The sequence below is a fragment of the Gallus gallus genome, chromosome 3 (assembly GCF_016699485.2).
Source record: "Gallus gallus isolate bGalGal1 chromosome 3, bGalGal1.mat.broiler.GRCg7b, whole genome shotgun sequence".
In the NCBI taxonomy this organism is placed as follows: Eukaryota; Metazoa; Chordata; class Aves; order Galliformes; family Phasianidae; genus Gallus; species Gallus gallus.
The window spans coordinates 72,320,315-72,343,505 of record NC_052534.1 but is presented as its reverse complement, the minus strand read 5'-3'; the positions used below and the strand labels follow the sequence as shown (position 1 = coordinate 72,343,505).

Here is a 23,191-nt window from a genome sequence, read left to right as displayed (position 1 = left end):
AGGAGGAGCTCAGGGCACACGGCAGCGGCTCCCTGCGGCCCGGGAGAGGCCCACGGAGGAGCGGGCCGTCCCCCCGCAGCCCACGCGGTGGGGCGGGAGGGCCGGGGGAGCTGCATCCGTGAGGACCCGTGTGGAGCGGTGCCCGAAAGGTGGGCCCCGCGGTACGGAGCAGTGTTGGGGCGGTGCTGGGAGAGCTGTAGCGTGTGGGAAGGCCACGTGGGATCAAATTAGGAAGGATGGCGTTGTGAGAGGGACCCACGTGGAACGCAGAGAGTGACTGTGGCAGAGACGAAGCGTTATGGACTGACCACGGCCCCACCCCATTGCCTTGGCCCACTGGGGGGGAGGAGGTAGAAGGGGGTGGATGGGGAAAAGTTGGTTTCTGTTTACTTTCAGTTCTCACTGTTCTAGTTATTAGTAGTTAGCAATGAATTGCATTAATCTCCCATGCTGAATCTGTTTTGTTCGTAACAGTAATAGGTGAGTGATCTCCCTCTCCTTACCTTAACCCATGAGCTGTTTGTTTGTTTGTTTTGTTTTGTTTTGTTTTCTTCATAGTGTTTTCTCCTCCTATCCTTTTGAGGACAGTGAGTGAGAGAGCAGCATGGTGCTGCTGAGCTACCCACTGGTGTTAAACCACCACAAGAGTATTTTATAAGCAGATATAATCCAGAACATATACCCTAAATGGAAGCTAGGAGAACAAGTATTGTTCAGAATTTATATGCTATACTGTGTTATTCAGCTATGGTGAGTGCAGTCTCTCAGCTGTCTGCAACCCTAAGCCTTGTTTCTATGCAGCCCAGCTGAACAACAGTTCTGACTTCTGAGACTTATGCTAGATGATGAGAAAGGGTTGTTAGAAAGTACTTAGTCTTGAGCTATACAAGCAAGATAAGAAAGGTAAAATTGGGAATAAAGATAAAATTGTTGAAACAAAATCAGCAAATTAAAGGTTCAGGATGAAAAATGTAAGCATGAAAATTTTCTGAGAGAAAAAGAAGGACAGAAACAGCAAGACTAAGGGCTAGCCTATTGCAGGGGACAAGGCTAACCCTTCTCTCTTGAGTGGTGACTGCCTGATTGATGAATACCCATCAGGTGACTTTCTAAAGGAGAAAAGTATACTAGTGGCTAATCCTAGCTATTGTGTGTATTAACCAATAAATAATTGTTCTGTGGTTTTAAGTTGAGTATGTGCTGTTGTAGACTTCATGTGTGGTAGCAGTTGCCTGAATGGAGTGATTCAGGGAGGGAGTGTTACAAAGGATAAGAAAGAGACCAAACTTCTGTGTTCTTTTTTTAGGAGAGCAGTGCATACAAACCTTGGACTTCTACTGGGAACAGCATTTTTTAGTAATAACATTGCTGATGTGATAGTAATTAATGCCACAGTGTGTTTCAGTAGTGAGTGACAGTGTTCCCCTTAGAGGGAACTCAAAAGATAATCTAGTGGATGAGAAAAAGCAAATAGATTTATAAAGGCGATGGAGAAAAGGTAGCATAAGCATGATCTGCACTGGATTCTGCTCTCTTGGAGCAGTTTCTCTGCTTCCTCACCTTAAAGGCTTTCACCCTGTACAAGGATGGAAACATGTCTTTAACGTGCATTCTCTGGCAGTAAACTTACTAACCCAGTCCTATTTTAGGCATTGGATATGTAGCGATAATAGGAGGATAAGTGATATTAGTGGTAATAGGAACATAGAAGCTGTTAAAGCTGCTGGACTCAAACTGGTGGCATGCCTAATTAAATACCTGTAGCAAATTGGCTGCTGACTTGTGTTCTTGAGCACACGGTTTGCTATGTTTGCAGATGGTTAGCCTGTTCTTTGAGTCTATTGTCAGTGGAACTGTAATGGCAAAATTTACATGGATGCTTTTGGTTGTTGTAGACCTTTGACACATATTAGCATTTCTCTAAGACATTGCTAGTAATCCAGCTGCAGAGGCCAGCCACTGTTGCAAATTTGGAAATAAATATTCTCTCTTTCAAAAGGGAAGAACTGCTGCCTTCTGGGGTCAAACCCAGCAAATGATTCTGTTTCTGTAAAGCCTGAATGTGACTAACACTGTTGTAATATTTGACAGCAAAATAAATTCACCAGAAGGCAGGCGGTTAAAAATAAAGAGTGATGTCATTCTCTGCCTGTCACTTGCTATCACTGAGGATGGCACAAGGCTGTTCTTTTTTATATATAAGGAAGGATCAGAAGTACAAGACGTTTATTCTGGAGACTCTTTAATTTATAATACAGCAGGCAGAAAAATTGGGATTAAACAACACTATTTTTTAATCATTTGTTATTTTTGCCAGTGTTACCATACTGAAAGCAAGTATCAGAATTCAAGAGCCTGAAATTTCTTTCTATGTAATGTATCTGCAAAAGTGTGATTATTAAAATAACAAACATGTAGTTCCTGAAAGCATAAGAACTTCCTGTATTCAGCTTCTATGACGTTACATGTTTTCCTGAACTGAGAGCCTGCATTTTCCCAGGGGATGTAAAAATAACAAAAGAAGTAAGTCAGCCCCCAAGTATCTCTTTTTAGCAAAACAGCCCATGGGGAACAACACAGGCTACCAAACTGAGTTCCTTTGTAACAGAAGCCTGTTGTCAACAATGGACAGCATCAAACATATCAGAGAAAAATAGAGGAATTTGCACAATATGTATGGGCCATGGGCTGCTGTACTGGATCTCTTTTTGACATTTTTATGCGTCAAAGCAAGAAATTCCTAAAACTACTGTGCGTCTGAAAAATAAAGCATACTTTAAACCATTCTTTAAACCTTTTGTCTCAGATTTTCATCCTAATTTTCCTTTTGTGTTATGTTTTCTTGTTTTCCTTTTCAGTCAGTTTTGCAGCTGGATGGGAAATTGATCCAAAATTAGTTTCAGTAGTTCACTAGCATCAAAAGGCTGATGGATCTATTTCAAATTCCCTCTAGGTAGGGGACAACAGGAATATCTGGCACTAACTTTACTGTGAGATAGTATAGGTTTCTGTCCTTTCTCTAGTACACATGGTAATAGCCCAGATTGGCAGGTAATCTTAGTGAAATAAGATTCTTTTTTCTAGTAATGCCAAACTTGAGAATTTTTGAGAGGAGTGCAGGTGAGATCTGACACTTAATTTATGAACTGAGAATGTCCAGAGGCCAAAGCAGGGCACAACTAGAATTCCTTAATGGTATACTGTCATATTTGACTCTGTCCGTTTTTTCTATAATTTACACTGTTGTGTGGGTTTTTTCTTCATATTTTTGTTACTGATTGTTCATATCTTAGAGCAATATAGAGGGATACTCTAGCAAATTCATGTATAATTAGGATTCAGGGAATTCAGTCCTCTCTCCTGATTGTTGGTTTCCCAGTAAACACAATGAGAGCATTGATCGATTTGTTCCTTATCTCATCAGCATTAGGAAGAACCAGAGTACACAGCATTAGCAAGACTTTGTTATGAGCCAAGGAGAAATGTCCTGCAACTTTGTAAAGATGAACTCAAGAAAGATGGACATTTAGATCACTGTTGCCTTTAACTAATTTCTAGTTGATGTGTTAATGAATTCAGTTTGCTTGTGTTTTTGGCTTCAACTGATCCATCTGTTACTGGGTCCTGAAATACCTAGGAATCTATAGAAGATTCTTCCTTGATTCCACGCTATGATCAGAGAATTGCTAAACACTTGCATCTTTTCAAGGCTAGATGGCTGCAGTGCTTTCTTTAAAGGAGTTTTTTCTGTCCTTGCTTGGATGAAGCTTGTGAAGAACATAGTAAGCCCACTTTTACAGGCTCACACACCAGCCCAGACAGGTTACTAGCTTCTTGTCAAATAACTTTGATTTCAAAGATGTTACATTTATGTTCTCCTGACTGACTGGCTTTGTATACCTGATGTCATCTTTTGTAATTTTCCTATCTAATCATTATGCTCTCAATTAACAGGTTACTTTGACTTGGAAATGTAGAATAGGAGACAGCATATTTGAGAATGAAGCATGCTTGTACTGGAATTTATTGTAGCAGTGAGATGTGTGTTTTGTCATGTTATCTGTTGATACACTTACACTAGCATTGTCTTCATTTTTCTTCACAGGGTTCAGTTCCATATGCTATATCCACCTTTTCTGATTAAGGTCGTTTTATAAAGACCTACTGTGAAATTAACTGGTAAAAACCAAGGATATGCAGCTATCTTAAATTAGAAACACATTAAAAAAAATAAAATTCAACAAAAAAACAGTGCAATGCCCTCCATCCTAATTTTTGCTAAACAGTAATTCATTCTTTAAAATCACTAACTTAAGTATTTTCTGTCTCTTCTTCCACCAGCCATTACTATACTTCTAAGCCCTTTTCTTTCCAAGAAGCAAGTGTATCCACATCAATGGTAGAAGTAGTTTTTATTAAGGAAAGATAAAAAGGTACTGCAGAGCAAAGAGAATATGGCCATAGGGACACAACCTAAAACCTTTAAGTTAAAACCTTGAAGTAAAGCAGAATGTGTAATGTTATATTACCAGAAAGTGAGATGCAGTGCATGATTTGGGCAATATGTCATATTAAGGTAGCATTTTGTTCAAGAAACAAGTGTCAAACCATCGTATAACTTTTCTAAGATATGCAGCCACCATTAGGATTAAGTTAAGTTTTGCTGATTCAAACATAAACAATTCTCTTAAATTTGTCATTACACTCATTTGCTACCATATGTTATGTAATAAGCTGCTTAGAGGTTACCTTGAACTCATAGACACTAATACATAAACCCCCACTGACTTTAGTAACAGCAATAGAAGACAGGATAAGTAAGAATGAAAAGAACGGGAAGGAGTCCAAGGTTGTAGACAAAAACATATTTGAAACAGATCAAAAATTCAGGCTTAGGGTGTGATCCAATGAGGCTGAGGAAGAAAATCCTTGTTGAGGATAGATTTCCATTACTATCTACTGTTATCTGCTGTATGGGCTGGTTTGTTTGTTTGTTCTGCATCTTCCTCTGAAACATCGTGTGCAAGTCATTATCAGAGACATCGAGACTACATGTACTCATATTGATGGTCAGGGAAAAATTGACTTTTCCCTGACTATTCTCCACTTGATTCATTTACCATCAAGGATGATTTTTTAATTTTTTTCTTAAGAATCAAACAGTATCTGTTATTGCAACATATTGCAGAAATTTTCCAGCTGTAACAGCAGTAATACTCACTACAAGGGATTTGTTCTACGGCTGATGCAGCAGTGCCCATTAATGTCAGTAAAAAATTTCTGAGGTTTGACTGATCAGTCCACAAAGGAAGAGATAGTTGAGACAAATAAGCTGTACTGTTTTAATTACTTTTGTAATATTCCTATACATTATACCTTATGCGCAGTAACACAAAAAATTAGCCTTACAGGTTTTCAAGTAGATCTCCCTTACCACTTCTGAGCTTTCTCCTTTTCATTTGTATGTATTACTATTTCCCTGACAGTTGACGTATATGAATTGTGTTGGTAGAGAATATATTAGAGAAACAAGAATACAGTTCAGCGATAACATGGCCACCAGTATTAGAATTTAATTGGATTCCTTTGCTGAAGTTCGAGAGACCTTAGTGTGTTTCTTCTTCCCACAGCATCAAAAATCTGAAGGAAGTGTGTGGGGCTCAGGAGAATTCTGCACAATTCCATTTACAGATTATATATAAGAGATACAGTGTCTAAAAGTGTCAGCTTGCTCTGGGGGCTTCTAATATAGACCATCTAAAGAGATCCCAAGTTATTTAAAGAGGTAGTCTCTCTATGTTCATTTTTAGTTTGTATAATGAGGGCACGAATAACCTTCAAGGCTCCAGCATTATAACTTGTTGCACAGTTATGGATTTACAGAGACTTCTTGAGGGCAGATTTCTTTATCTAAAACATTGTCAGGATCAAAACAAATTTATCACACTTTCCTACATGCATGAGATAATGCAAAACCCACGTTCTTGAGCAGTAGCTCAAGAATTCTATTGAATTTAAGCTTTTCTTCAACAGTTTGTGACATGGGCCAGCTTCATCCTGGAATAAAATTCCTCCCAAAGCTCTGGGAAAGATCCCTGCAGGGCATTTAGTGGCAGTTTCCTCCTTGCACCAGGTGGAAATTCCACCTCACACGCCCACAAGAACTTAGACTTCTAGGTTTCTTCAAACTGCTCCTGCACTCTTTTACCTTTTATTCTGACATCAGAGGAAGCATGAAAACTTATCTATTCTTCTTTAATAACTTAATCTGTTTGGAAAAATTGGGTGATCATGAAATGGTTAATTGCACTAATGGTACAGTATTTTATTCTTTTTCTTACCCTCTGTGGATGTGTTCTACTTCCTCTCTGGGCATGAGATGTAGATTAATCTCATCTATCTCTACTGGAGCTTAAATGAGGAATACTAGTGATGTTCACAAGCAGATTACTGCATATTCTGCATGAATATTATCATAATACAAAGCTTACGTAGGTTAGATTGCTGCAGATATCAGATCGTTGGTCTATTGCTTTAAATGTGTTTTAGGATCTTCCATTGTATCTTAAAATCATAGAATGGCTTGGATTGTAAGGGACCTCAAAGTTCATGCAGTTCCAACCTCCTGTTGCAGCCGAGGCTGCCAGCCACTAAATCAAGCACTTGATTTAGGTTGCCCAGGGCTCCATGTAAACTGGTCTTGAACACCTCCAGGGATGGGGCATCCACGGCTTCACTGAGCAACCCGTTCAAGCACATCAAGTTCTGGCACCTCCCTGGTATTGGTTAGAAAGTAGAGTAGAAAGTAACACTGCAGTTTTCAAAAACAGTAGTGGCACTTCCTGCTAAAATCCAATCTTTTTTTCAGATGTGTTCTGTCTTTCTAAGACATAAATGAGTATGGTGTTGTTGGTTTTTTTTTTTTTTAATTGAAGTAATAAATTGAAAATATTGAGAGTAAGAAAATACAATAGAAATAGAAATAAAGCTGTTACAAAAAATAGAGAAAAAAACTGTGAAAGTGTGTTCCCTATTTCCTAATACTAGTAAAAGTCTGAGGAGTTTGGATGTTTCTACTTTTTACAGTTTAGCATTTTATTAATGATTGATTTGTGTTTGCCAGAGAGGATTGCTCTTGTGTTTTCTTTATTGCTCCAGGAGACTGGGAGCTGAATGGCAATGGTATTGGTTCTTGTGCTAGTCCTAGCCAGCAGTTGGGATGCTGCAGGTTGCTTCCACTGGGAGAACCAGATGATGGCTTGTTCACTCGAGCCCTGTGCCTTTCAAGCAATATATGTACAACTCTATTTTTCTAAGTGCAGCAGGAGACAGGAGATAGTTTCCATGCTCACAGTTTCAGGTTCCCAGTGGACATCATTTGCAGACACGCACAGACATACGCAAACAATCATATGCTGTTGTTGCTTGTATGGAAAGGAGGGCCTGTTGTCATCCATAGCCCCTGCTGTCACAAGCCAAATGTTTCCTATAATAAATTCCATAGAATGTCTCCTTCCCTGCTGCTTTAGTCTATTTCCCTCAGATGTACAGAGGAACACCACAGCCAAATCCCAGCCCTTCTGGATTCAGACCAGATTGTTCTATGTCCACTCCATTCCTGTTCTGATGGGTCATTTGAGCAATGTCTTCAGGTTAATAAAAAAAGTTGTTTTTTGTTTTTGTTTTTTTTCATAGATCAGAGGCACGTCTCTTCAAAATTAGATGCATTCTTAATTTTTTAGTATCACATGTTATTACAACTTGCTATCTGCCTGAGCAGAAAAAAAATGCACAGGATGTCTTATTCCCAGTGTGGAATCCATCATTCTGAAACTACTTCCAAACATCTTTTTCTGTGCTTAACAGTGCAGTTTAAGGCTGTGGTATAACAGAGTGCTGTCTCTGGAGAAGAACCCTTCTTTAGCTAGTAGCACCCATGTCTCACTTGAACATCATGCTCACCTGAGTGCATGGCACACCAGCTAACTCACTAGTGCCTGGACAGAAAACCTCTCACTTTTTTTTTTCTTCTTTTTTATCTTTCAAAGTTTTCTGTTTGAAAACATGAAACAGCTTGTAAAGGAGTATCTATGCTACCAAATAAAATAGGTCAAGGAGAATTCTTTAGCCCTCAGGTCAGTCAGCATACAGTCCAAATCCATACAGATGAGTCTTTATTATCCCTTTCTGTCTATAGTGCTGCATACTGACAGTAAACTGCAGTACCATTCAGATGCTGTTGGTGCCTGTGTAAGCACTTCTCTGTTTCAGTGCAAGTTTTGTCAGGTTAGCCTGGATATAACAGCACATCTATACGCTGTGATACTGGCCTTGACATTTATCCATGCTCAGCAGAATGAAGTATGCCAATAAAGTAACTTTTCTTGCCTTGGGTATAATTGCAATGTATTAACATTTATTGAAACAGCCATGATTGTTGTGGTGTTTTTTTTAAATCCAAATCAAGTTATCTATGTCAGCAAGAGATTTTAAATTTAAATTGAGACTCAGACTTATCTGCACTTTATTCAGGTCACATTTTCATTTCTTTCCTAATCACATAAAATCATGAACCTTAAAAAGCAGAGTCACAGGAGTACAAGCTGCATTTTCTACTTCAGGTTACTCAAAAGTCATGCTGCCTTTCTGCTTTGACACATTGATGGTTCCTAGTCTCATTCTTGCAATTTCTGTATGTCCAATTTTATGGACCTCTAGAGGTAAGAACACACTTTTATAGCTTATTTACAGGGTGCCAAATATAGGCATAGTTGTGAAAGACTATAAACCATCTGTAACAAAGGATTCACACTACCTGAAATAAGTGTCCATATTACAGCATTTGCCACTGTTGACTTAAGGAGAACCCTCTGTGTTCTAATTTCAATGATTAATGCCATATGTGCAAGTGTTTGTTCATAATTAACTCCTCAGACTTCTTCTGAACTCCAGATGTCAACTGTTCCTCTGTGAATCCATCAGATACTCCATTCAAGGTTGTTTTGTGGGTTTTTGCATTTTTCATTTTTGTTTGTTTGTTGATTTTTTATTTGTAGTGATGAAAAGAGGCATATTGTGTTCTGGACATCGTATCTGCTAAAAATTGTTCAACTGTTTGTTGACTTAAGGAGAATCCACTGACCTGGCAGAGCCATGGTTCTGCCTCCAGCGTGAGTACAGAAGCTCTTCTCCCCACAATACAACAGCAGCAGCCATGCACATGAAAAATATAGGCTTTCAGACTGTGTGGGAACTGTTGAATTACAGCCAGAACCTCTGATTGACCACCTGAGGTGAGCGCAGAGTCAGCTGCAGGGGCACAGGTGAACGCAATTTCACCTGAGTAACTGGAAGGGGTGGAGCCTCACTCCACCTCTCCTAGACCCCATTTAAGGGCTGACTCCCAAGGAGGGAAGATCTCTATCTGGAGATCCTTCCTCTTGGAGCCCTTCTATGAGCCCAGGACATAGGTAAGATCTTTATTTCATTTCTCTTTTGTAATGCAATAGTCTCTCTGTATCCAATACCTGTTTGCTACACACCGACAAAGGTTTCCAGACTGCATAAGTACCACCGTGAATGGATGCATACTCTATAGTACTCTATACAGTGACTGCAGCAACTAGATTTTCTTCAGCTTCTAATACACAAATGTGGGAGAAGCTGGCAGGAGTCTCAATCCAAACCCTGAGGTATATGGATTAGCTGCGACCTCATAGCACTGGTATCTGTAGCACATCTACATCATTATCTGGGGAATCTACCTAGCTCTTCCTGCCACAGTTTATGATTCTCTCTCTTTTTCCAGAGAATTTTCCCCCAGGCTCTACCCCTGCCCAGCCTTTGCCAGGCATCCTTTTGTCCTGGTCATGGGATTCCTCAGAAAGCAGAGTCTCTAATCACTCTTGTAGCAACCATACACTAAATTAAGCAACTACTAAAGTTTCAGAGCACTAGCGATGAAATATGCTTGCTTGATGTTGAAAATACACCTCCTACTTCACAGAAACAAAAACTGTGGATTGTCACATTTAACATGCCAGACTATTTTGATTTCAAGAGCTGAGAAGCAGAGAATGATTCTGTTGAAGGCAGCCTGAGCCATGCCAAACTTTTCTCTGGGAGTAGAGGGAATCTAGAGAAGTGAGACTGAGGAACAACAACAAAAAGCAGCAGCTGATTTTTGGTGGCCAGCAATTTACCTGTCAACAGTACTATGTAGGTTGCTCAGATAACTTTTGTTAGTTTCTTGTCTTTTTCTTCTGTTCTCCTTTCTGTGAATGTTAAGTGCTGCATCCAGAAGGGTATTCTGAGCCCACATAGAAGGGGAAGTATTGCAAGGTTCCAAACAGGACCTTAAGTACCCTGCTGCCCAGCAGATACTTCCTTCTTCTTGAAAGGAATGCCACCTGTTCCAAAAGAAAGAACCAGTTCAAAGCAGTAGCCACCAATGTTATATCTAACACTACTACTTATATATCTGCTATTGAGAAGGGAATAGTTATTCCCCCACTTGTTTTACTTCTGCCCAGTGGACTTCTTTTAAGTAGATGCTATCATGCAACTGATGTCTGCCAGCTCTACCCAATGAGCAGAAATCCAAAAGGTTTTTTTTCTAGCTTCAAAGCTGAAGAATAAAATTGCACATATATTTTCTCCCTTTTTTAATGCCAGACCTTTATCTTGTTTGCTTTCTTTATAGGCTTATGCCATGTGATCTGGAAAATGGCAAGCTGAGCAAACTGCTCTGAACTTAGTGTTTGATATTTATGATTTTATTCAAATTAGTGGCACTTGCTATTCTTTCAAACATAACTAGGATTTGGCTATGTTTGTCTGTCTAATTTTCAGAATGTTGATGTAATGTGTACCAGTGTGTATTACATTCAGCTTTGCAAATCAGGAGGAGATCTTTAAGAGGAAATAATAGGTTAAGTGCAGATGAATTGTAAGGAACCTTTGAGAACAAACGTTTTACAGAATCACTTACTGCACAAGAACTGAGATTCCTGTAATTCGTGGTTATGTGGGAAACTCACCATAAACCTCTGTAAGACTCAGAATCTTGCAATTCCATGTTGGGATCTGAAGAACTCATCAGTGTAGACAGCTGAGTGATACACAATCCTGAGATAGTAGTTACTGTTTGTCATTTTAGCTGTTAACCAAAAAGGAAAATACACCGCTGAGTAAAATGTGTTTTCCTCTGCTACCAACTGGTGCCACTAGGCACTGTGGTGTTCATAATGGTTCCAGTAACAGTGTGGAGATGGGGTTTTGAATTTGCTTTTTCTTTATGGTGTCAGAGGGAGTAAAATAAAATTCTGGGTCTATGTTTGAAAACAGTCTCAGTTTTAAGTTCAACCCAGCTGTACCCTGAGGCTGAAACATGTCCATGTTTTGGCAGCAGGGAAGACGACCATATGTTGTAGCGATAAAGAAATTACACTGATGCCAATCTCTGAAGTCAGACATAAAAAAATATCTAAGTGAGTATACTTGCAGCAATATAAGCTTAAATATATATGAAGCATAAAAAAGCGTGACAAGTCTATATTTAAGGATAATTTTTCTGTCTCTAAAAGTCATGCACTTTGTAGATGCTACAAGCTGCAATTCACTATTCTCGAGAGAAGGATATAATCCATAAATCCATTCCATTTCTCTGTTACACAGAATTGCTTGCTGTCTAGCTCCCAGCTTCCAACAGCCACAGCGCAATTCCACTCTTTGAATAAGTTCTTACTTATCGACTTGCTTTTAGTGAGTACATACTGGGCATCGAATAGAAGATTCTTTTTTTAGCAGCCATTCTCATCAGACCTCTAAATGAGAGCATGGATGTGGAGCTCCTGAACATGGCTGGCAGCAACATGACATTTTCTTTTTTTAAGGTCATTACGGAGTCTTGGTTTATAGCTCTCAAAAGTGACATGGCTTTTAAAATTGCCAATTAGTTCGTTTCAGCACCAGCAATATATCAGCTGTCTGTGGATGCAAAAAGACTATTTGTATCATTGATACGCATATAATAAAATCTCCTATAAGATATGTTCATAGGATATGGGTGTTCCAAACTGCACCTACTACAACTTAATGTAGAACAAAATATCCAATGCAAAATACTGATCTCAATCATAAATCTTGTTTTCTGTTGTAAACACGGAAGCTGCCATTTCTCATTGCTGAAGGAGGGCTGCTGATGATCCATAATGTTCACTGTCTGAGAAGTTTTAAATTCACTCCATTTAGCAGTATTCTGAAACATGTTTGTGAGATTGTGAAGTTGCTGAGAATAGACAGTGGGTTCCACCAGCATTTTCTTGGTTTTGCCATTTATGTCCTTGAGCCATAGGAATAAACTATTGAGAGACAGTACATTTGTTTTGAAGCAGAAGTTTGTGTTTTCTCTATTTACAGCCTTTCCATTTCCACTTCTCTTAAATTCTCACTGTATTTTGAAGCAGAGAAAAAATCACTGGCTGTTTCTTCCTGTAAATTGTCAGAGTGAGACAGAGGTCTCCAAAGAAGATACTAATTCCTCTTCATGGTCCTCCATCTCATCAGCCACAGCAGAGTATTTCTTCTTGCTATTCTGAAATGGTCAGGTTAGCTCCAGAACAATTCCACCATTGGTGTCAAGATTTAATGCTGTTCCTAATCCACATGTATGCTCCTCAGTCAACCTCAATATCTAAATTTTACTATTAAGTGGCAAGGCCTTAATCTGTGGTATTGTTTCAGACCTGTAAGAAATTTGAGTGTAGGGAGACTGCCCATCATTTACCTTATCATGTCTGCACTGTGCAGTGCAGCAAGGTGTGAACATGGTTAAGATGGTAAGGCTCAAATTAGCCCTGGAGTAAAAGTAATGTTTAAACAACAGTTTTGTGTTGCACATGAGTTGACTGACCCAGATAAGAAGTAGTGGGTCTGTCTTTATGACCCTGTTCTGAAAAACAAAAAACAATTGTCTAGTATTGCATTGCATCAATACCAATCTGCTTGAAGCTCGGAGAAGCTTTGCCTTATTGCACAAAAGGCAAAATGTACATCTGTTCATTGTCTGAACTGACCTTCCAATTTTCATTGTCTGCTCTGCAGATTGGGGACTGTGGTATTTTAGGCTCCTTTAATGGACACCTTAAAGAAGAACCATTCATCTGCCAGTAGGCTTAGCTAAAGGCCAAAAGTGCTTTGGGCGTTGTTAGCTAGAAAAGTTTTGGGATCCTGTGATGTAACATGCACATAAAGTGTAATGTGAAAGTGTATTGGAGGTGGAGATTTTGGGGATCTGCTGGTTTTCTGTTTAGAGCAGAGATCAGAAAACAAAAACTGACTCCTAAAGAAATCCAGTGATAGGATACAAAATCTGCTCAAAGCAACACTTGAAATAGTAGAAAAGCGATGTTCAGTCTTGCTAAATTGTATGAGTGGTTTCCTAATCATTAAACTTCTGTTTTAATTTTCTTACTTTCATTTTTCTTTTTGTTTTTTTTCCTTTCCCCCCCCCCATTTTTTTTTCTTTTTTTAATTTCTAGTGTGTAGCTGAATGCTCTTCACAATCATGAGACCAGTGGGAGAGCAGAGGCTCCCAACTCCTCAGTGTCAGGAGGTGAGGTTGTTACTGAGCCTCACTGCAAAGCCTAGTACCATTTTCCATCTGTAAAGCGCACCAATGCTTTACCATCTTAAACTGATTCCTGGGCCCTGGCTTTGCCCCTCTGGAAACCTTTCCAACATTATTTCTGGTCCTAAAAATCCCTCTTCCCCTGGCCCTGCCGTCTCGAGGGACACGCTCAGGTCTCTGCTCCAGATCGCGAGTTATTTCCTAAGCCGGCTCGGGCCTCCTTCCCGCTGCCGTCCCTGAGGACAGCCTCGGCGGGCCCTGGGCGGTGGAGGGCGCTGGGACGAACTGTGGTGCGAGAGCTGGGACAGGAGCATCGACGAAGGCAACGACACGGCACAGGCCCGGCCACGGCACTCTGCGGCTCCTCCTCTTCCCGGCAGGTGCGGCCCAGCCGCGACGGGCTCTGCGGGGGCTCCGGGGCCGCCGCTGCGCACTGGGCGGAGCGGGGAGAGGAGGGGAGGTTGCTCGGCTCCTCCCGCTCCGCCACAGCCGCACAGCTGGGCCGGCGGCTCTGCGGCGCGGGAGGTCGTCCCTGCAGCTCGGCTGTCGGAGTGGGCTGCGCGCACCTGTCCCGAGGTGAGCCGGCGGCCGGTGCCGTGCCGGGCCGAGGCGGTGGGCAGGTGGAGCCCTCGCCGGAGCTGCCGGGGGTCGGGGGAGCGGGGGGGGGGGAGCGCGTTTTGTCGTTGCCACGGAGACGGTCCGAGCGGCGGCGCCGACCCGGGCAGCAGCCGGGGGACGGCCTCGCCTCGGTCGAACTCAGGCGGGAGGACGCGGCCGGGGGGCGTGAAGGGGGGCCGGGCGGGGGTAGCTCCGATCGCCGGGCCCAGCCGGGCTGCCGTGCTGCGGGACCGAGTGGAGCTGGGAGGGAGCACTGGCCGTGGCCGCGCAGGTGACTTGGCGGCGGTGGCTGCTGAAAGAGGGGCTCCAGTGGGCGCCCTCCCGCATCTGCTGCGTTCTGCAGCCGTCCGGGCTTGCGGCCGCTCCACGGAGCGGCGAAATCAAACTGAAGCTCCTTGCCGGTGTTTAAATACGCCAGGTCTCCCCGCTGGAGAGGGAGCTCCGCTCTTTTCCAGCTCTTGCGCTTCTGGAAGATTAAACCTGCAGTCCCAGCAGCTTCTAAGGTGCTCCTGAGGTGGTTAAATAACTCGGTCGGAGCGGGGAAAGGCGTGGTGCTCGGCGCCGAATTTCGCATTGGAGAAATCTCCCCAGACCACGGCTACCTGCGGCGGTGCGGGTTGCAGAGGGCTCGGTGGAGGCTGAACTCCGCTGCCGAGAGCTCCCGGCCTGGCGGGCGGCCTGCGGCTGTTGTGAGCTGAAGTGACAACTGCAGGCTGGACGGTACCGTTCCCTGGCAAGTTGGGTTAGTCCTGCTTGCATCGACGATAATGGCAACGCTCATTTCGTCGTTAAAAGGTCAGAAGTAGACCCGGTGCTAAGCGCAACACGCGGGGTGAAGAATTACTGCAGCTGATCCGCTTGGGTAGGACTGTTGGCATGGGCAAGGTGTTCAACACCTGCTAGAGGTCTTCATCCCAAGCCAAAGTTTATTATTTAAGTACAACTTGGAGAAATTGAGCGATGCGTGGAACAAATAATATGGTTACCACTGTTGCCTAATAATCTCCCAGTATAGAGCTACACAGCATGATCTTGCTACGTTCAGGTTCACAGATGAACACAGGGAAATTTTTACTTAATGTTGGAAGTACCTGGGGAGAAATCCTTTCATCTTTTGTCTGCATTCCTGAACGTGAATAATTTGATAGAATCTGTACAGCACTTTGCCGTGATTATGAAGCACTACGCGAGCTATGGTTACTGTGAGAAACTGTTGCAGAATAATAAGCTCTTGCTTTAGTAGGTCACTAAAAATAATGCAGTCACACCAATTAACACCTCTTCAGCATAAGATATATATATATATTTAGATACAATATTTAGAAAAATATCATTAACATTGGGATTTGTCGTGTACCTGAGCAACAGAAGTCTCCATTTTTTTCCTATATGAGCGTGCATGGAGAAAATGTACATTTGGGCAGTTGTGGGGAAGATAGTACTTGTCATACTTAAAAGGGAGGCAATAGAGAGGAAAAAAAGACATCTAGGTTTCTTCAAAAATGAGCCAGTTTGATTTGCAGGTATATCTTGCATTCAATTCCATGAACAAGCAGGTACTTCTAAGAAAGGGAATTTCAGTGTAGAAATTGAGGTGCTATTTGTTTAACACTTAACAAATTAGGGTGTTATAGGAAAAACAGAGGGTATCTTACTAAGCGTTTTCTTTGCTGTTAGAAACCCATGTGATATTCTAAAAGTAAAAACGTCTATGTAAAAAATGAATTTCTGGAGGTTTTTGTGTTTGTTTTCAGGTTTGCTTTGTTGTTGTTATTATGTTTTGTTGATTGTTGTTTGTTTGTTTGTTTGTTTTGAGCACAAGCTCAGAGGTGTCTGAGCTTCAAACTGGCCCTGAACAGAAAATGTGCCGTTTTTCCTCAGCTGACAAACTCACAATTTCTTGGCGTCCACAAACCGAGCTGTGATCTTACTTCAGTCTGTCTTCCGCATAAGGACGCGAGCAACAGTGTTTGAGGTGGCAATCGCTGTTAAAAGATCACTCATTAGTGTAGGGAATACACTGAATTTGAATCAAGATTCATATTTCAAGATTCAAAAAACTAAAATAAGATCAGAGAAGGGTTAGGTGGGCTTTTTTTTTTTGTCTGTTTGTTTTTGTTTTGTTTTTCTCCCCCTCTTTGATCTTTCTATTAGTAATGAGGGCACCAGTGAACTTAAGAGTTCACATGAGCTACCTATGGAAAAGTTTAGTTGAAACATTTGTAGCAGATGGGAATTTAGGCTTGTGTAGGCCTGTTAAGTAGGGGGTGCTTGCAGAGTTAGGTGAACTGGGTTTGACCAGGGAGAACACAGTGTTCATTTTGAAATTTCTTTTTATCTCAACTTTTTGGGGATTCAGAATGTGTTACTTCTGCCTGAAAAATTAGATATTGGTAAAATGTAACTTCTGTGACACAGCTATAAGGAATCTACTCAGTGTGAAATTCATAGTGTTGCTGTGGTGTTTTTGATTGATTCTGCTGAACAGAGTGTGATTGACTTAATGGCCACAGTAGTACAGGGAAATGATTATAAATTGGATGAGAAATTGGAATTGGATGAAGTGAAAAATGAAATTAATTTAAGTGCTTAGGTAAGAACAGTTGGCAGTGTTACCAGAAGAAATTAACCAAACATGAATGTCATCCACTGTCATTATGCTCACCTATGGTAGCCATGTCATTGTCCACTTTATTTCTTTTTAGTATAAAACATTATTCTTCGCATTTCTCATCCATCTAAGATGTCTGTATGTCATTTGCCAGTGTGTTGTGTGCTCCTGGGCCGTCAATTAATCCAGAACTGATAGGGAAAGGGGAAAGAAGAAAAGCAAAACAAAAAAAATTGCCATGTTTGAGTGTTTGTACCGCAGTTCTTTGGAGACAGAGGAAAGGTGCCGGAAGATAGGAAGTTACAGAAGCATGATTTTAATGATTTGTTTATTTCTTCATATCCTCTCCACAAAAAGTACTACCTGGTTGTCTTGGTGCATCTCCCCGGTTTCCTGAACTGAGATCTATACATTACAGTGAAAGATTCATAAGATCCTTGAAACAGCGCGTTGTGTTCTGACTTTGATGGCATTTTTACCGCTTCAGATCAAATTAGGGTTGATACTACATGTGTCATTCTATGTGCTTCTGCAATTGGAAGAGACTGTGCTTGTAGGTAGGATTCTTTATTTTATAGGCTTTTAGTAACTTGATTTCATGGGAAACTTAGAATTTATGCTATCAAGTTTTGATCTTTGAGAGTAGAGAGCAGATACTTTTCATGGCTTTTTTTTTATTTAAAAAAGTATGTATGTTGTCTCATGGATGCGATTTGCCTCTGATTAAATTTTGGGCTCGAAATGGTTTCTCTCTGTAATTTGAGAATAAATACATTTAAGAGAGAATCTCATGAGGGATATTCCTGTGGAACCTGTGGAGAAATTCCAGGGACACCAGGAGAGACCAGGAGGCAGTTTCAGGACAAGAAAATGGAGCAGTGATGGTGGAGACTTCAAACTGGGAGACAAGGAGAGCTTAGAAACTCATGACTTAGGGTGTTCCCACTTGGATCAGCCACTCTGGATCAGCTTGGCTTTTGTAAGAAGGGAAGTGTCTCATACAGACCAGAAAGGGCCACAAAATAGTGGGGACAGGTGCTAGCCTGTTCTAGTCCACAGTCCTTGTGACCTTCAGCACCTATCAGAGAATTTTTTCAGACAGCTGAATTACCTTTCCAGGAGTGGAACTGGAAGAATGCTTTAACAAGCTTTTATCAGATTTGTATCCTAGCTGCTCTTTCAGCTATGGAAAAACTTGGATGTAGATAAGCTTTCATGCTGATGTCCCTTACCAGACTTTCCATGAACCAGCCATGCTTGACTTCCTTGCTGGGAAGAAGTCTCATATGCACAGGATAGATGAGCTGGAATATCTTCTACGCTCCATGCTGTCAGTAGACAGCTAAGTCACTCAAAGGGCAGATACTCCGGGTTCGGGCAGTATTGATGTCTGCATACATGTGCCTACATTGGTTGCTTTTCAAACTCTCAAATGGCTGGAGAAATGAAAGGTGTCATTTCAGAAAAGTCCTGGTAGTGAATGGAATGCCAATTCCCTTTACTTTCATATGGATACAAAGTCATCAACTTTGTTATCAACAGTCAGAGATCTCTCTGTAGTGAGAAAGCAACAAAATGAGTAAAATAAATCAGAGGCTTTCAGAACATCAATAACACTTGGAACTGTATGTTTCTTTGTAGTAGGTGACTACTCTGAATGATTATGTAAATTGAGAATGTGTTTTGCCAAAATTTCTGTAGCAATATGCTGCAGTAATGTTGAAGAACTTTAATTATAGGAGAATGAGCTTTATAGGGAGATAAATACTGTAAATATTTTGATTCATCAGTAGTTAGAAGTTATGGTTATTCTGCAGAGTGTCTTTTTTGCAACCATCTGTCTATTTTCCCGACAGGAATGATATTATAGTGGTGGTTTTTGACAGTGTAGAAGATGTGATGTTACACCCTAATTTACTGTTGTTTTTTTTTTTTTTTTCTGAATGTTTTACTTACTCAGGATGTGTCCTAAGAATGGGTATGTGTACTTTTTTCCCCCCTGTAGCCTAAACGCTATCATATTCTTTATTTTTAACCTATTTATGCTTCCAGAATACTTTCTCCTTTAACTGTTTAATAAGAATATGCTTCAAAAAATTTTCAGCATCAGTATTTTGGGCAACAGGGGGCTTTTGTTTTGAAGGTGTCATATCTAAGAATGGCTGAGATCTATTTCTGCTGTCTTGGTAAGGTTTGATTTATATCCTATATGAGTTTAAAACAAACAAACAAAATAAAAGACCCACCAAAAAACCTGGCTGGTTAAGTGAAAACAACATTGCTTAGATTAATAATGCGTTCTGAAGTGGACATGAGCAAGCTTATGGCCTTATTATGTCTGAAACATTTTCCATCAGGGTTCACTTCAGGTTAAATAAAGTACATAAAAAGGGCTACTGCCCTTTGTAAGCTAAACTGGAACTCTACCTGCTAAATCAAGACAGAACAGATGAACACTGATGGTTGAAAGATGTCATCAGGATATGTAGAATGCATTCTTTCCAGGTTTTGTTTTGAAATTCTGTTCTCTAAAATTGATAACAATTCTTTTTTAAAATGTATATGTATAAATTAAATTTATATTATATGTATGTATATATGTAATATATATTTTTTTCCTAAATTTATAAGTAGAGAGTGGTTTTGAATGTATATCTTTTCCAGATCTGGCACAGGATTTACAATGGTATCTTTAAATCAGTAACAGACAGTCAGAGGCTCTGTCCATGAGGGAATGCACCTTTTGCTTGTTTCTTGTCTTTTCTGTGTTAGTTTTGAAAGCCCTCTTTCAGTCAAAGTGACCTTTATTTTAGTTGCATAAAGAAAACCAACAAAGAAATGAGGTGATGTTTCTGGAAAAGTACTGTAACTTTGACTTCAGCAAGCTGTGGAGATCAAACGAGATCTCAGAAGCTAAAAGCTGAACTTCTTTAGTGGGATAATAGCGTCTGTGTTTGGGGATGTATTCCTTAGCTGAACTTTCTTTTTATTATTTTTCTCCATTAGCAGAAAGCCCAGACAAACAAACAGGAAGGGAGCAGGGCTCCTTTCTGGCAAATCTTAGTGCATCAGGACTGCAGAGCATGCTAAAAGCTTGCTGTACCCCCGCTACACTGAGCTTCCCACCTTCAGTGAGGTTACATTAAAACACGCCCCACATCTTTTGTGGTCTGTGGTGAGTTTTGCATGCAAGTACATCTGCTCTATTGGGTTTCAGGAAAGTGCATAGGAAATTGAATGATGTAATACAGCTGTGAAATCTCATGTGTCTTCTTTTAGTGCATGGGTTTTCGTCTTCCTTACAGGGTCACAGTTAGAAGCAGAAAAAAACCCTAAAAGTTGCTGAAAAGTAAGAAAGAACTGGGTGTTCTCTGCTTGTGTACTTATGGAGGATGACTATGAACGGAGAAACAGAGACGGGAGTGCAGATTTACAGCAAATAAATAAAACTGTACAATGTTCCTTTGGGCAAGTCCAGCCATCTGATACATGCATTTCTCTTGTACCAGCGTGACTGGACCCTCAAGGATGTACTCAGTATGCTGTTTGGATGCAAATGACAGAAGAGACATACTGAAGATGAGAACAACTCATGCACAAAACTAGCACAGTACATACTTTTGCAGCTGTTCATTTTTCCACAGTGTCCTGAGTCTGTCGTAGTGCTCTGAAATATCTTTAAGGGTGGAAGGCTGTTAGACAAACTGTTTGAATTTATCGTGTCTTCTGTTTATAAGTAACTCTTGTACTCTAGGCTTATATTGATTTAGTGGTGCTGTTGAGTAAGTAAAAATGATTAAGGATGTAATGCAGGCATATCCAACCTGCAGGCCACGTGCAACCCTGTCCAGCCTGTCCTGTGGCTGCCCCTGCCCTATACCATCATGGGGGCGGCTCGTTCCTGCTGAGTGGCCTAGCCCTCAGGCATGAATCCTCTATTGAGCAGCAACCAAGCATCAGTGTGTGATTTGGCCCCATCTGAGCTGAAACCAGAACACAGGGAAGGCACAGTGCAGTGCTAACTCGAGTTATGACAAATAAGTTTATGGATTTTGATACATTGGCTAAACACTGTCTGGTGAAAAGGAAAAAAAAAGTGCTGCCATGCTTTCTGTTTTTGTAAAGGAATTTGAGAAAGGTTTCAAGATTGCAAAAAAAAAAAAAAATCAAATTTTTGGTATATTAGCAACTCTGTTTTCAGTTGACATGAATACCTGCCAGTTTTCAAAGGGAACGTGTGTAGTTGCAATCAAAATCTGATCAAGTCTCTTTACCAGACTTTTATAAGCCCTATCTTACCAGAGAGAAATATCTCTTATTTCATAGTCATGCCTCTCTCATGTCATCGCTTTTGGCAGTACATACATTTGTGAACAACAGGTGTCAAGAATGAAACACAGGAAAAGTGCTGGATGTGGCTCTAGGCAACCTGGTCTAGTGGTTGGTGACCATGCCCACAGCAGGGGGGCTGAATCTAGATGATCTTTGAGGTTTTTTTTTCAACCTAGGCCATTCTATGGTTCTATGAAGAGTAAAATTTCATTAAAAATGTCTGATGAACACCTTGAGAGCTCACTAAGAACTGCAAACACTGCCATCAAACCAGCCTGATGCGTTAGTTTCACAAAAAACAAGGTCACTGGTTTCATGTTTTTGTTGCTCTCGTTTGTATGTTTTAATTAAGAAACATTAAAAATTAAAATGTTTTGTTACTTATACACATTAGCTATATAATATATGAGAGCTGCTCTTGTCAGAGGTGGATGTTGGTGGTATGGCCACAGGAGTCGAACCTTGTCACCAGTATTCCATTACACGTTGTTGCCATGTGACAGATGGCAGCAGAGGGGAAATCTGACAAAATGGAGTCTGATGTGGAAGTGTGTATGAAGCAAAGGTCAGCAATTGAATTCCTCCCTGTGGAAAAAATTGCACCCACCAACACTCATTGATGGTTATGGAGACCAAACACTGAATGTGAGCACAGTGAGGCTGTGGGTGGTGCATTTCAGTAGTGGTGACAGCAACAGTGTGTCACTTCTGGTACAGATTATTCTGAGCACTCTTGTTCATCACTAGTAAAAATGCATGGCTAATGGTGGTGGCTGTGTTGAAAAAGAATGTTCTGTAGCTGAGAATTTGCTCAGTCGAAGAGTGTTGTGCTCTTTGTATCTGCCGGAGTTTCCATGGAAATAAGTAGGAGGCATTACTTTTGGAGCAGCCTTTGTAGATGTAGCCCTAGACAATTCCTTTTCACTCAATGTGGCTCAAGCAAGCCAAAAGATTGGACACCCACACTGTAACAGCTGAGCCTTGTCAATTGTAATTTGCCAGTTTTAGACAAAAACCTCCAACTTTTTACCTATTTTGACTTGCATAGCACAGCTGGTGGAGCAGATTTTTTTTTTTAATAACATGTGGTATAGCTGTAGTGACCGAATGATAGGGAAAGGGTGGAAGGGAGTTGTTTGAATATAACTGAATATAATTTTGGGGAAGGAGAAATAAGGATTGGCTTTCAGACACTGTTTCTTTTGCTTAGAACTGATGAGGTCACAGAAATCTAAACATTTCTTTGTTTCTTTTCTAATTATATTTCTGATCCCAGTTATTACTCAAAGATTAATAAAGATTAGAGATGATCTCTTTAGGATTTTCTTCCTTAAAATGGAGGCTTTTCTTCAAATAAGTGTATCAAATAGAAAGGGATGGAGAAACACTGAAGAAAATAATGAGCTGTAGTTTGCAGCCTTTTATCTGAAGAAGAAAACAATACAACCCAGCCCCAAAGCAAGCAAACAAACAAAAAAACCCACTATCTGTTCTCAGTTAAGATTTCTTTCTATGTGTCAGTATGCTACACACATTTTAGAACTGTCAGAAGAAATGGAGGAGTTTCTCACAATATTTAAATTAATGGATTTATGATCCCTTCTGCTCCTTGTCTGGATAGATGGATGGCAACTGAATAGAAGTGATGAATTAGTCTCTCCTTACCTTTCTGTCATGGTTTGGTACAAAATGTTCTGCAGCAATACCAGCTCAAGGTACCCTCCATCTTCCTTCTGTTGTGCTAGCATGGCTGTCTGTGGAGGTGTGCTGCAGACTAGATCACCAGCTTTCCTCTTAAAGTTGGCCAGCGTTGTGATCAGCTTTGAGAAAAAAAAATTAAAAATTTAATATTAGCCTCAGGTAATTGTCTACATATTTCTAAGCCAGGCCAGGCAGGAGAAGGAAGTGCAGAAACCACTATTGCTGCTGGACTTGTACCGCTTCTGTCTAGAAAGAACAGGAACGTACTGCTTTGCCCAGGAATTAATATATGCAGACTT

The 23,191-nt window shown here is 40.7% G+C and overlaps 1 protein-coding gene and 1 long non-coding RNA gene across 8 annotated transcripts in view; one reads left to right on the top strand and one right to left on the bottom strand.

Moving 5' to 3' along the window:
- Window positions 1-2,108: 2,108 nt before the first annotated feature.
- Window positions 2,109-23,103, bottom strand: LOC124417820. Its single transcript, XR_006938786.1, has 3 exons — window positions 22,857-23,103; window positions 11,040-11,158; window positions 2,109-10,409 (listed from the first exon to the last, which is right to left on the bottom strand). It is a non-coding gene; the product is annotated as an uncharacterized LOC124417820 (long non-coding RNA).
- The window catches only part of KLHL32 (kelch like family member 32), a 114,155-nt gene continuing 105,087 nt past the window's right edge, over window positions 14,124-23,191 (top strand). For all 7 annotated transcript variants that reach the window (XR_005858574.2, XR_005858573.2, XM_046939258.1 and 4 more), the window contains exon 1: window positions 14,124-14,206. The gene's annotated coding sequence lies outside the window, so the exon portion shown is untranslated. The remainder of the gene's footprint in view (window positions 14,207-23,191) is intronic.